Source organism: Convolutriloba macropyga, chromosome 11, assembly GCF_964194025.1.
Source record: "Convolutriloba macropyga chromosome 11, txConMacr16.3, whole genome shotgun sequence".
Taxonomy (NCBI): Eukaryota; Metazoa; Xenacoelomorpha; order Acoela; family Convolutidae; genus Convolutriloba; species Convolutriloba macropyga.
In genome coordinates, this window is record NC_134478.1 from 42205651 (window position 1) to 42217977 (window position 12327).

General features: G+C 31.8%; 2 protein-coding genes across 4 annotated transcripts in view; both read right to left on the minus strand.

The window, feature by feature from the left end:
- The window catches only part of LOC142349531 (putative acetylcholine receptor chaperone), a 359559-nt gene that overhangs the window by 341291 nt on the left and 5941 nt on the right, over positions 1-12327 (minus strand). The gene's annotated exons all lie outside the window — the stretch shown is intronic.
- The window catches only part of LOC142349530 (uncharacterized), a 170257-nt gene that overhangs the window by 145213 nt on the left and 12717 nt on the right, over positions 1-12327 (minus strand). Inside the window, exon 1 of one of the 3 annotated variants that reach the window (XM_075401152.1) lies at positions 11999-12027. The exons of 1 other annotated variant lie outside the window; for it this stretch is intronic. The gene's annotated coding sequence lies outside the window, so the exon portion shown is untranslated. Of the gene's footprint in view, positions 1-2800; positions 3067-11998; positions 12028-12327 lie in introns of those variants that run through there. One more of the 3 variants, XM_075401150.1, reaches the window with a different exon arrangement.

Genomic DNA, 12327 nt, shown 5'->3' on the forward strand with positions numbered 1-12327 from the left:
TGACTTTCAAAGATAAAATATTTAGCTTTTTAAATAGTTATCTAAGTATTGGATCTCAAAAAGTGTTGATTGATGGTGAATATTCGATGCCAAGAAATATAAAAACGGGTATTCCTCAAGGATCTGTTCTAGGTCCCGTTTATTTTTCTTGCTATCTTCTTCCTCTGGAAGTTCTGTTTGAATCTTTTACCATGCTTCGAGCATTTACCATGCTTCAATAAATCATGGGGCTTTTGATTTGATACTTACGACTCTGCAAAAAAGATTCAGTGGTGCTAAGCTCCGATTAAACTCGAATAAAACAGAATACATGTTTAGTAAAATAAAGAATAGTTTAAATCGCAAAATTTAATTTTCAACAGACGCCAATTTTCCTTACAATGTTACTTTGTTGGGCTTCAACTTAGATTCCAGACTTTCATATACGAAACAAGTTAGTTCTGTGTGCCCTAGATGTTATTATTTCCTGTGAAAAATTTTTTCCATCAGAGATACAGTTGACAGAAAGGCGTCGATCGAGTTAGTTCGGGTAATGATTCTCTCGCAACTAGATTACTGCAACTCACTGTACTATGGAATACCTGTGTATATTATGCAGAAATTACAGCGTATATTGGACTCAGCATCTTGTCTCATTTTTAGGCTATCAATTGGTTCACCAACAGCAAATTATATCGAAGAGCTTCATCGGCTACCCATGAAACAACGTGTCCTCTACAAAATTCTACTTTTTGGTCAGCGGTTAGTTCAGCATCCGTGGAAATTTCCGATGTATCTTGTCGCATTAGCTTTCCGAAATGATAAGGTGACTAGATGCCAATATGCGTACAATTTGAAGGTTCCTAATGTCACAACTGCATTGGGGCGAAGATCATTCAGTTTTGCTGTTCCTTTTGAATGGAATAATTTGCTTTTTGAAATGAAACTAAGACCCCATGGGTTTGATTATCGTAAAAATCTGAAAAAAAAATTTTCATTTTATATTTGTATTTGAAAGCACTTTTGAGTTTGTAATTGGTGCGTAAACCTATGATAATAATAACAATTTTAATAAATGACAGTAATAAAAGTGAAAAGATCATGCAATGACTAAATTATTTCGCGATGAGTAAATTTGTTTTTTCAAAAGAACTCATTGGATGTTCACTAGAATATGAAGAGAGAGAGAGAGAGAGAGAGAGAGAAAATAAAGAGAAAGAGAGAGAGAGAGAGAGAGAGCGAGAGAGAGAGAGAGAATTTATAGAAATAAAAATTTAACGGCTTTTTCGCCAATATAAGTCCAAAACACTATTCGGCAAATCTGAATTCTAAAGACCTCAATTTCATTTTAAAAAAACTCAAAGACTGAGTTGACTGGGGTAGTTCATGCCCGATTAAGCGAAAAAACTTTTTGATTTCGCCGGAATACTATTCAATATATACTTCCTGGGCAGCTTTTTGATCAGACAGTTCCTGAATGCAACAGCAAGAGAAAAACAGCTGGTTTTCCAGAACTATTTTTTGCCATTTTTAAGCAAATTTTAGACAATTTTTTTTGGCTAGTTTTGCGTTTTCCGGACTTGTTTTTGACAATTTTTGGCCAATTTTGTTTCGACCATTAGAAAGCTAATTTTCGACAATTTTAGGCTATTTTTGACAACTTCCCGGCCAATTTTTCACTTTTTTTATATATGCCAAGTCTTGTCTAAGATTTGCGCGTCTAAACGCAAGTCTAAGCCAAGACGTGCATTTAGAAATGCATGCTTTAGCCATGATTTCAATTTAGACGTTTTTCAATCTGATCTTCAATCAAGACTAGCATTTAGACGTGCACGTCGTGACTGCAGCTTGCATTTAATCTGGCACGTGTACACAATTGCACGCTCATAGCACTGAATCAGTACTGATATAAGACTTTCAATTAGACGTACCCGGTACTGATATTGACTTGATGTTAGATCCAGGATAAACTTACTTTTAGGGATAATCTGGAGAGCAGCTACAAAAGGAGTGTAGCTTAAACAAGCTAAAATTTCATTACTACGTATTCAATACGTAGGCAAAACTCAAATCTTTCTTTGGTATAATTTACCAAAGATAACAGAAAAATATGGCATTTTTTTGCTATTTTGTAAAAAACCCAATATTTCTTTAGTCAAAATTCAAGATCACTTTAATCACGTGACAAATAATACAAATTTGAAAGATCAAACAGATATAGAAGTTTTGTTTCTGTATGCTATATTTGTGTTTTTAAGCTTTATTTGAACCACCAAAAAAATCCTAATTTACTTTCAAATTTATTAGCGAGTAGCTGGAATTGAAATTATGGATTACTGGAATCACAAAAAAACAAAAAACTTGTTGCCAACAGAAAAACAGAAGCTTGAAAAGATTTGATAACGTGAACTCCCATATTTCCAAGCTGTAAATATTTCACAGAGCTAAGATTAACTGAATTGTTCCATTAAAACAAAGAGGCGTACGTGAATTTTCCCTAGAAAATTTGGCAGATTGGATCTGTTTAATCCCCCCTGTTTTTATGACCCCCCCCCCATATACAAATTTTGTGTTCTTATAGGGCACGTTGCAATGTACAAATAGCGCGCGCGCCCGGGAAATACAAAATTATGTCCCACTAAGGGGGCCAAACCAAACTTCTGGCAGATTTTGATATGTTATTTTTTTTCTTATCTGCTCTGTTGATTTCACTGATTTTCACAAACTGCAAGAAGTTCTTTGAGATAATGCGAAAGGGGCCTGAACAAGAAATGTAGCAGCGAACCCTAATTGTTTTTCATAGGTATTTAAGCGGACTAACCTGGCGTGTGTTTGATTAGATGGACATTTCAGAACAGCCACTGTTTTCCAAATATAGAGTAAATTTTGCTGTAAACTCAATAAATTGCGCTACCTGCTCGAAAAATTATAACCATAAAGAATTGATTATTTGTTCATTCAACTTACATTATCAACTTATTATCTTTCGAAGGAGACAAAAAATTGTCGTAAACTAAATAACATCAAAGAAAACTGACAATTCAAGTTCCTTTTAATAAACTGATGTTAAATTGTATTCAAATACAGAACAGACAAAATGTCTTGTAGTGGCAGATAATGCTGCTATGAACTATTCCGGAAACATATAACTGAACTTCTATTCTTCAAGAAGAACTAATTATGTTAGAATGGAAAGGGATTTCCTTTGAAGTGGGCCCAAGTCCAGTTTTAATAATTTATTACTTCCGGAGCTTGGTTTTATTTGATCAACGTGTTTGTTCGTTGCATGCAAACAGCCTACCTTCAACCAACAAAGAAATAGGTCAGACAATTTGGTGCAATTCCGAATTGGAGCTAATAACCGCCATAACTCTAGTAATAACGAGCAAAATAAACGAAATGGAACAAATGTCAATTTTATAAGGCACTAAAAAGGTTTTCAACAGCCAAAAAGCTGAATTAGAATTGCGAAAAATCATTAAGTCAACATCTGGCGAAAATGCCAATTTAAAATCCTAAAATGATAATAAAAATACGGCTTATAAAATGTTGAATGAAACATACTTTCAAGTTCAAAACAAGCGTTATGTATTGTTTCTTTGATTTTTTATTCACAAGCCTAAATCGAAATTTCAGTTAAATTTTGTTAAATTTACAAATTTAGGTATATTTAGTTAAATTTAGTACATTTTCCTGTAAAAGTTGAGAATTAATGTAGACTCTATTGCTATTTGCTACATAGTTCCAATCCTGAGCTGGAAAATACAAAACTCTGAGGTATAAAAACTGGATTATTAAAGGGTAAAAAGATAAAAAGCTATAACTTTTAAGTCCGATTTAAGTGAAAAGCTCAATAAGTTCATAAAATTGATCCATGTCTAGACTGCACAAAAGCAAATTTTTTATGTTGATTAGTGGATTAGCGCAGAAAAATGTGTTCATGAAGTCTACCATTGTTAGTGAATTACTCACTGACTTTCACTATTGAAAAAAGAAATACAACTGATCAGTATCTTATATAAAAAAAATTGACAAAAATGCACCCATAAATGGAACTAAGAAAACAAAATATTTAAAACTGATATCTGGTGATAAATTAAAATGCGTTATGCATCAATTTTTTAATACCAAATTCTTAAACTTTAGGGATCAACTTCAATATTTTGAACACAAATACATTACCTGCTAACATGGGCTCATCATGTAAGCGAAAAATTACATTATGCATTATTTATTTAAAAAGACATTACCACTATCCAAATTGTTGAAATCACAATATCAAAAATCACGTTTTCTCAAACAAAAAGCAGAGGTTTCAAAACAAAAAGTTAGATTCGAAATTCACCAGTCAGATTTGGTGACAAACACGTTGTTTTATAGTTTGTTTATTTTTCATTCAAGTAGTTTTTAAAATGTTTTTTTTTGGATTTTAATTTTTGAAATTTTAGGCAAAATTAAAAATTAAATTAGAGTTGACTCTTGATGTCGGATTTTTCTGACATTTCATTTAGCTTGCAACCTTGGTTCAAATATGTGAAAAATTATGTTAAAGATTTTTTACAAGAAATTTGTTTGTTTTAATTACTGCCAAAATATTTAATTTTTCCCCATCTGAAACCCTCAGATTTTGGGACCCACAATGCATATTGTAAATCTATGGATATATTATGAAATTATGAACCATTTCAAAGAATGTTGTTATTCTCTTGCTAGTGAATAGAAGATAGTTTATACTAAATGGTGGTTTAAAATTGAGAAAGTTTCAAAAGCTGACAGCAGGCATACATTGATTAAGTTTACATATTTATATTCTCATTATAATTTTCTCTTAACCAGGTTGCCTATAACGTATCATCAATGTTGCGTGCTGGCTCTTCTTACTTTTTTTAAAAACCGATCAATTAATTAGATTGTTAAAATTTTATCCCTCAAAAAAACATAAATTTTGGAAGTGACTGCAATTTATTAATAATTTTTTTTATTTAGCATTGATTTTTAGCATTTAAATTATAGTTAGCCTTTGATTCGGTTAAAAGCTTGTCCTAAAATCTATTTTAGTTCATCGCTAAACTGCTGTTAGATTTTAGTTTGTCAACTCTAGTCCCGTTGTTATGACATTGACGTACCTGTTGCGCAAAACTTGTACCTCAAAGCAGATTTTTGGAATAATTGTGTTCTGCAAAGCGAATCCTAAAAAAATCGTTTTTTGTTTCATCCTTAATACGAACATTTTTTGTAGTGATATTGTCTTCAATTGTCTCGTAAATTTTCGTTTAATTAAATATTGAAACCTTTAAACAAGCAACGCGCCTTTCCTAAACAAGCAACGCGCCCTTCCGACAAAGCAACGCGCCTTTTCCGACCCCACTTGTGGGGGGGGGGGGGAGGAACTATATACTCAATTGGTTTTTCTTTGTTCAGGCAGTTTTGGCCGATCGATATATTCATCGTAGAAAAATTTGAGTGGTAGCATTAAAATATGCGTCCAGCGTAAAAATCGAATTAAAGAAGTTTTTTTTAATTTCGTATTTTTCGATGAGTTATGGGGGTTCAAATATTTTTGTGAACACGGCATATCTGGCATGATTTTGTTCACTTTTAGCGTAATTTTTTTCAAATTAAGATATTTCCTAGAAAAATACCAGTCCAAAAATACATTTCACGCTTCGAAGTGAAACAATTTTGTATTGCTATTACACAAAAGCGATAAAAAGAATGGTTTTGGTCGCATAGTGAAGTTTACTATGAAAAAAAAATTTATTTCAATTTGAGGGCTGTTTTTCAGAAAATTTTGGACTTTTTATTTTGCTTTTTTAGTCCATTATAGAATAGCCGCTTTTGATATCGAAGTTTCGTTAATTATAAACCTCAATTATAGTCAAATGATGCCCAAAGAAAAAAAAGTGTTTTCAAGGAATCGCTCATCTTTTTTTGGCTTCGACTCTCAGTTTTCATTTTTTTAATGAAATTTTGAATTTCATTTTGAGATTTTAATAAATTTTTGGAGTCCTATGGCACATAATTGTTGACTAAAAATGCAATAGGCTTCCTTTTAAGCATTATGTGATACTATCCAATACTTTGAGTGGACAGCTAACTGTTGTTTAAGCTTTAAAAGTAATTTTTCGAAAATTTTTTTGAACATTAACCAATCTTAAACTTATTTTTGTGAATATAGGCTAGTCTCAGTATGAGTACTGACAGGACCCCCAGTTTTTCTACAGCAAACAAAATTATTCTGGTTAGCTGTTTCATCTGGTAATTTTCTGTTTAATGACTTCAATGCCACGAAGTTTCATAATTTTTTAAAAAATTTTTGGATATTTTTTGGAACTTTGGTTCCTTTTGAAATGTTATCACTTTATCCTAATATTGTTAGTTCCCATTGGCTCAGAAAAGACGTTCAATGAATCAGACATAACGTTTTCAGAGAAAAATATATGGTTAAAATTACTGCAAACAGTTTTCTACTGAAGTCTTGGCTTTTGCCTTTATTTTTTGTTCTTTTCATAGTCAAAACACTTATTAAGATGTCTTATTGTTGATAAACATTTCTCGTCGAGGCATAACTTCGCTACTTTCTTAATTCCCGTTGAAAGCTATTGAATTTAATGGCGTTTCGAAAAAATCAAAAAATTTTTTGAATATTAGCCGATCTTAAGTCTTTTTTTTTGTGAACTGTAACTCAATCAGTAATGACAGGAAACCGTTCCATTTGGATGAAACCACAACTAATCTGTTTAGTGGTTTCATTTTCTGACTATTGGTTTCATGAGTTCGATGCCAGGAGTTTTTAATTTTTTTGAATAGTTTTTCCAAAATTTTGGCTCCTTTTAAAATCTTATCACATTACCCTAACAATTGAAGTTCCTATCGGCAATGAATCATGGATAATGTTTTCAGAGACAAAATATTGTTGAATTGGCTGCGAACACTTTTTCTCGCACTTTCCTTCTAATTTTTTGGTTTTTGCCAGTGCTGTCTTTGTTTTCACAGACATAAGACCTATTGTGATGTCTTATTGATGGCCAATGAATGACAAACATCCTTATATACCCATTGAGGCATAACTAGTTTTCCGTTGAAAGCTTTTGAGTTTAATTTCGTTGATACTAAGTGTTTTCTCAGAAATTTCGTGGGTTTAATATATTTGTTCATATTTGTTGATTTTTTGAAATCATTTTGTAAAAAAATAGGAACTTCCTTGCTATTAAGAAAGTTGACTGAAAAAAAAAGTTTTTACTTAAAAGTTTATTTTTTTAATGGCTTCAGCACTTCTTGCCTTGCTGTTTTTGCCTTTGCCGTTTTTGCCTTTGCCGTTTTTGCCTGATTTTTTTTATTATTATGTAGCCGTAAAATGCCGACCGGTCTCAAAAGCTTCTAATTGAAGATTGACTAAATCATTTTACTCAATGCAGTCAGTGTCTAGCGAAAAACCTAGTTTATGATATTGTTCTCGTTTTCAAAATTTTTTAAAACATTTCAGTTTTTGTTGTTCTTTTCGTCATTTTGTAACTTATTCTCATCATTGAGAGGTGCCATCCAATTCATTGTAATTGAAAAAGTAACGTGTCTACTGCTGTTATGTCGTAAATGATTTTTTTGTGTTGGACAATATGCATTCTCATAAAAGCTTTGTGGGAGTCAATATTTGTGCTTCTTTTTCTCTTCTTCTCTCACATTCGTGTAATAAAATATCCAAATGATTTTCAAATGTAGCCGAATCAAAATTATTTAATCGTTCAGTCTAATTTTAACTGAGTCAGTACAAACAATAATTGAAATGAAAATGTTAGTGTTTAGATAAAAGCTAATGACTTTAATGGCTTCAATAATATGTGTTTTCGCAAATTGTTTGTAACTTTTTTTCTGCATCTTTAGTCCGTTTATATGGTTTAGTCTAACCAAAGAGATGTCCGATTGTTTTTGTTATGACTTTTCTGGTAAACTTAACAAAATTTTTTTCCGTAAAAGCTAATGATGTTTAAGATTTTTAAAAATTTATGGTTTAAAGATGGTGATTGACTTTTGAATTTGCCTCAATTTTTCTTCTTTTTGTCGACTTGTTACCCAGTCTCATCAATGAGATTTCACATCTGCTGTGTAGTTACAAAAAAGTAATTATGTATAGTTAGAGTTTCGGTTGCATTTTGACGTTGTCATCGGCTGCTTTTAAATTTAGATATTAAGTTGCTGCCATGAACTTTTTGTTTTTGCTTATTTTGTTGTTTGTTTTTTTTTCTCGAAGCCTTTTTAATGACATATCTTGTGAGCGCTGTAATGAGGCATGGCATTATGTAATTCAATTAGTTTTTAGATTTTGTAACGATTTTTTTAAATTCGAACATTTTTTTAAATCTTTTCATTTGGATGACAACGATGTCAAAAATATAGATGAGCTTGGGTCGGAACATCATGTGCGAACGCACATTAGTGAGCATTTTTGTTTATACAGAGATTATACGGAATCTCCTAATAAACGCACAAAGTCATTTGTGCAATGCATAAATAAATAGCGTATTATTTGTTTGAGATCGTGTATAGTCCATACATAAACCTGGCCAAAGTTCAGAAACTCGGAGAGTGTTTCAAACTACTTATTTTTAATTTTTTCAAGTTTTGTGTGAGTGATGTTAACCCATTGTCAAATCCATTGTTGAATTCAGATAATTTATGTGATTTTACAAATTATTTTTACCCGGGTTGATGTGTCACCACTAAAAAATTCCTAAAAATGTGAGGTTTGCGTTGAATTTGAGTAAAAGTGTAAGAATTTCGGTGAAAAAAAAAATTTTGAGGGGTGAAAAAAATTTCACCGTTACCAGCAGAATGCGATAAAAAAAAATTTCAGCGCTACCAGCAGAATGTGGGAAAAAATAGTTTTTCACCGCTACCAGCAGAATGCGGTGAAAACCCGCAGAATGCGGTAAATTCTCAAATCTTACAAACATTCACCGCTAATTTTAACGCTTATCTTAGACTCACTGGAAATATCTTTGAAGTAAGTGACAGATGGCGCAGTGGAATGTGAAGTTGTTGACATGCAGGAGGTGAGATGATCCAGCCCGTGTACGGGAGGTTCCTATTTGTAAGAAAGCCGGTGAATGAGGTGAAAAAATGTTTTCAACGCTAAAAATCAAAAACCAAACAAGAATTCAATCATGTTTTAGCGCATTAAATGCTTAAAGATGCGGGCTCTTTGCGGCCAAAAAAGTTTTTTTTCCACCGCTATTAACCGCTAATCTTACATTATTTTTGGACCAAACCTCAACTCGGGTAGCTTCGTTAAAAATTATTCCACTGTATGGGCCACGAAATGAAGTCAGTTAATAAAAGTCTCTGAATAACACATTAAAAAACATAGCTGGCAGATTGCCAGAAAATGGCCGCAACAGCTTTGTAGATCTGCAATCTCAAAAATCAGTAAAAAAGACAGACCAAAAAGTTTCGTCTTTTCATTGAAGGCTGATATGTTATATTTTGATTAAAAGTCTGTATAAGTTTTTGCTGCCTGTATTAGCTGCTCTCTAATAACCTTCATTTAGAGTGACACATATCAATTTGACCTCATCTCTTTGAACTAAAGTAAACAAAAATCAATTTCAAAGTGTGAAAGTCACTTTTGTGAGTGAGATAAGCCTTGTGACGAGAAATTTAATCAGGCAAATAAACAAAAAGACTCGCTCCACTAAAAACGAAAAATGACTTCATGCATGCACTTCAGTTGAAATTGCATGAATGAATGAACAAAAAGCAGATTTGAAGTGGTTGTGACGTCATATGGTCGTAACAAAAATCATAATAAAAAAGAAACAAAAACATAGCAGGAAGAATTCCGGAAGCGAATCGAAGCGCCAAAAACTCACAAAAAACCGAAATTGCACCTGAAGCTCTTACTTTTTGTATAAAACAATTAACTCATTAACTCCCAGGTCTGATCTAAAAATTGATGAAATTTAAATCCCTGTCATCAAGAGATACAAAATGCTGTAAAATTTTATATTATTGAAAAAATTTGGTAATGTTTAAAAAGTACGAAATAATTTGGATGGTCAAAACATTGGTAGGCTGAAAAAACAGACAGGGCTATCAATTGCCTTCAAATAATTCCTGATTCTAATCTCAAGAAGATCGCGAAAGCAAATGGCAGATAGTAATAAAAATTTAGAAACTAAATTAAATTTTTGAAAAAGAACACTCAATTTTAAGAATAAAAAACTACTACAATTATATTTCTAATCGCAAATAAGACAAATAGCAACAAAATTTTTAAATTGTTCTATATATGCTAGATAACATGATTTCATACCAATTCAAAGTTGAAATTGTCATAGAGAAAACATAATCAAAATAATGATATTCAAAGTCAAAAATCATTTTAAAACAATACCAAGACCGGAAGAAATTTATATAAAAAATTTTTCGGTGAAAATTTTGGAACAAGTTTTCTAATACACTCTCATTACTACATATGTTGAATGAAATCAGTTGCCAACCAAAGAAATGATGAAAATCTAATAAAAAGCTGAACTCATTCAATTTTTTAACAACTGAAAAAATCAATATAACCAATACAAAAATGGCTGCCAGGAAAACGCTATAATGATACGGACTACATTGTGAAGACTATGAACACAATGTAAGGAACACCGTAACAAAGACTAATTCTTGGATTTTGAAAGTTAAAAATCAAATGCAAAAAATCAAGAAAAACGAAATCATTTCTTTGTTTAGCATTCGAGATATAGAAATGACAATTAGTTAAAAATCAATCATTCCGAACGGAACAAAAAAGTAAAAGCAGTATTCAAACATACAAAACATTAAAACATTTTGCAAAAAAGTTCAAAGTATTTTTATGAAAAAAATTTTATCTGGTTTTCAAAAAGTTAACGCTAAAAAATGATTGAACATTTATTGAAACAAAACTAAAGTCTCTGGTTTTGCACAAAAAGACTATTTCTAATATTTAAAACCAAAATACAGACAAAGAACTGAGAAAACTTGAAAAAACCAACCAAAATCGGAATAGCAGATGTACAATTTCATAAAACAAAATTACATCGGGGTTGAAAGAGGCGTTGAGTACATGAATTATCAAAAGGAAGTTGCCATATTAACTGCTTGACAAAAAGACGGCTGAGAGATCTAAAACTTAGGAAAATAATGGAAAAAAACCGAAATTAACTAAAAACTAAAGGAAATGTGCCAATTTTGATCTTGAAACGCATTTTCAGGCTCTGCAAAACACTGGTATCAATTTCCGAGGTTTACTTTTCAATATAGCATCGACTAAAAATCATGTCGACAAAAATCAAATTACAAGCAAAAAAACTGGGCCACTTAGACAAAAAAACGGCTAAAAACGGTTATCTATATAAGCCATTCAATCGTCCAAAACTACTTTTCAAATTCAAAAAGTCAATCACTAAACGCATAGCGCGTGATAAAAGAACTTCTCTTGCTCAGAAAAAATTAGATAACACAGCAATTTTTCTCACTTTCGCTTTTAGGTCAAAACAGCGTCTGAACGAATAGTACTTCCGGTAAAAAAAACCTCGAGAAAACCAATACTCCTCTTCGAGTCATAATAATAAAAAGACCAAGAGAAGGCCAATAATAGCACCAGATACCGCTGTGCGGCCATTAATAAACAATATATGCAAAAACTGACGTATTACATTGCGATTAATTTAAAAAACGCTTCCTCGTTGTTGCTTGTTTCTTAGCAGAGTATCTTTAAATTTGTGAAAATTTTACTTTGAATCCTCTTGCTGAAGTAAACAACCAGCTGAAAATTAAAAGTTTTCTGTTGACTGACCGAAATTGTTTTTTAACAGCGAACTTAGAGTGATTAGTAATGGAAAAACGTCCATGCACGCAATCGACTGATAGACAAACAACAATAAATAATTAGACGTGAATCGGTGCTGATTAGGGAAAATAGGAAATGAGCGAAAGTAAACATTTATCGTCATAATTATCCCCCAAACAGCAATAATTAACATTTAGAACTAACCTGTCTTGATATTGAGTCAAGGATGCAATTTCCCTTTGAGGTAGACCTGTAATCTTTTGTGCCAAAAAGAAGCAAAAACGAACAATTGAAATAAGCAATAAAAAAATAATTTAGTGCAGTTAACAAAGCTTGTGACATTTCAAGTTGCAAATTTATGCAAGTCGTCCTAAAATGGAAACAAAGTGAAGCTCTAGTTTTTAATTTGCTACGTTTTAAAACTTCTTTTAAATAACAAAGCCATTCTGGAAACAAAACAACATACAGAATAAGGAGGCACACACAGATAAAATGGTAGCCAAAACTACCTTTAAAAAATTAGTTATATTTCT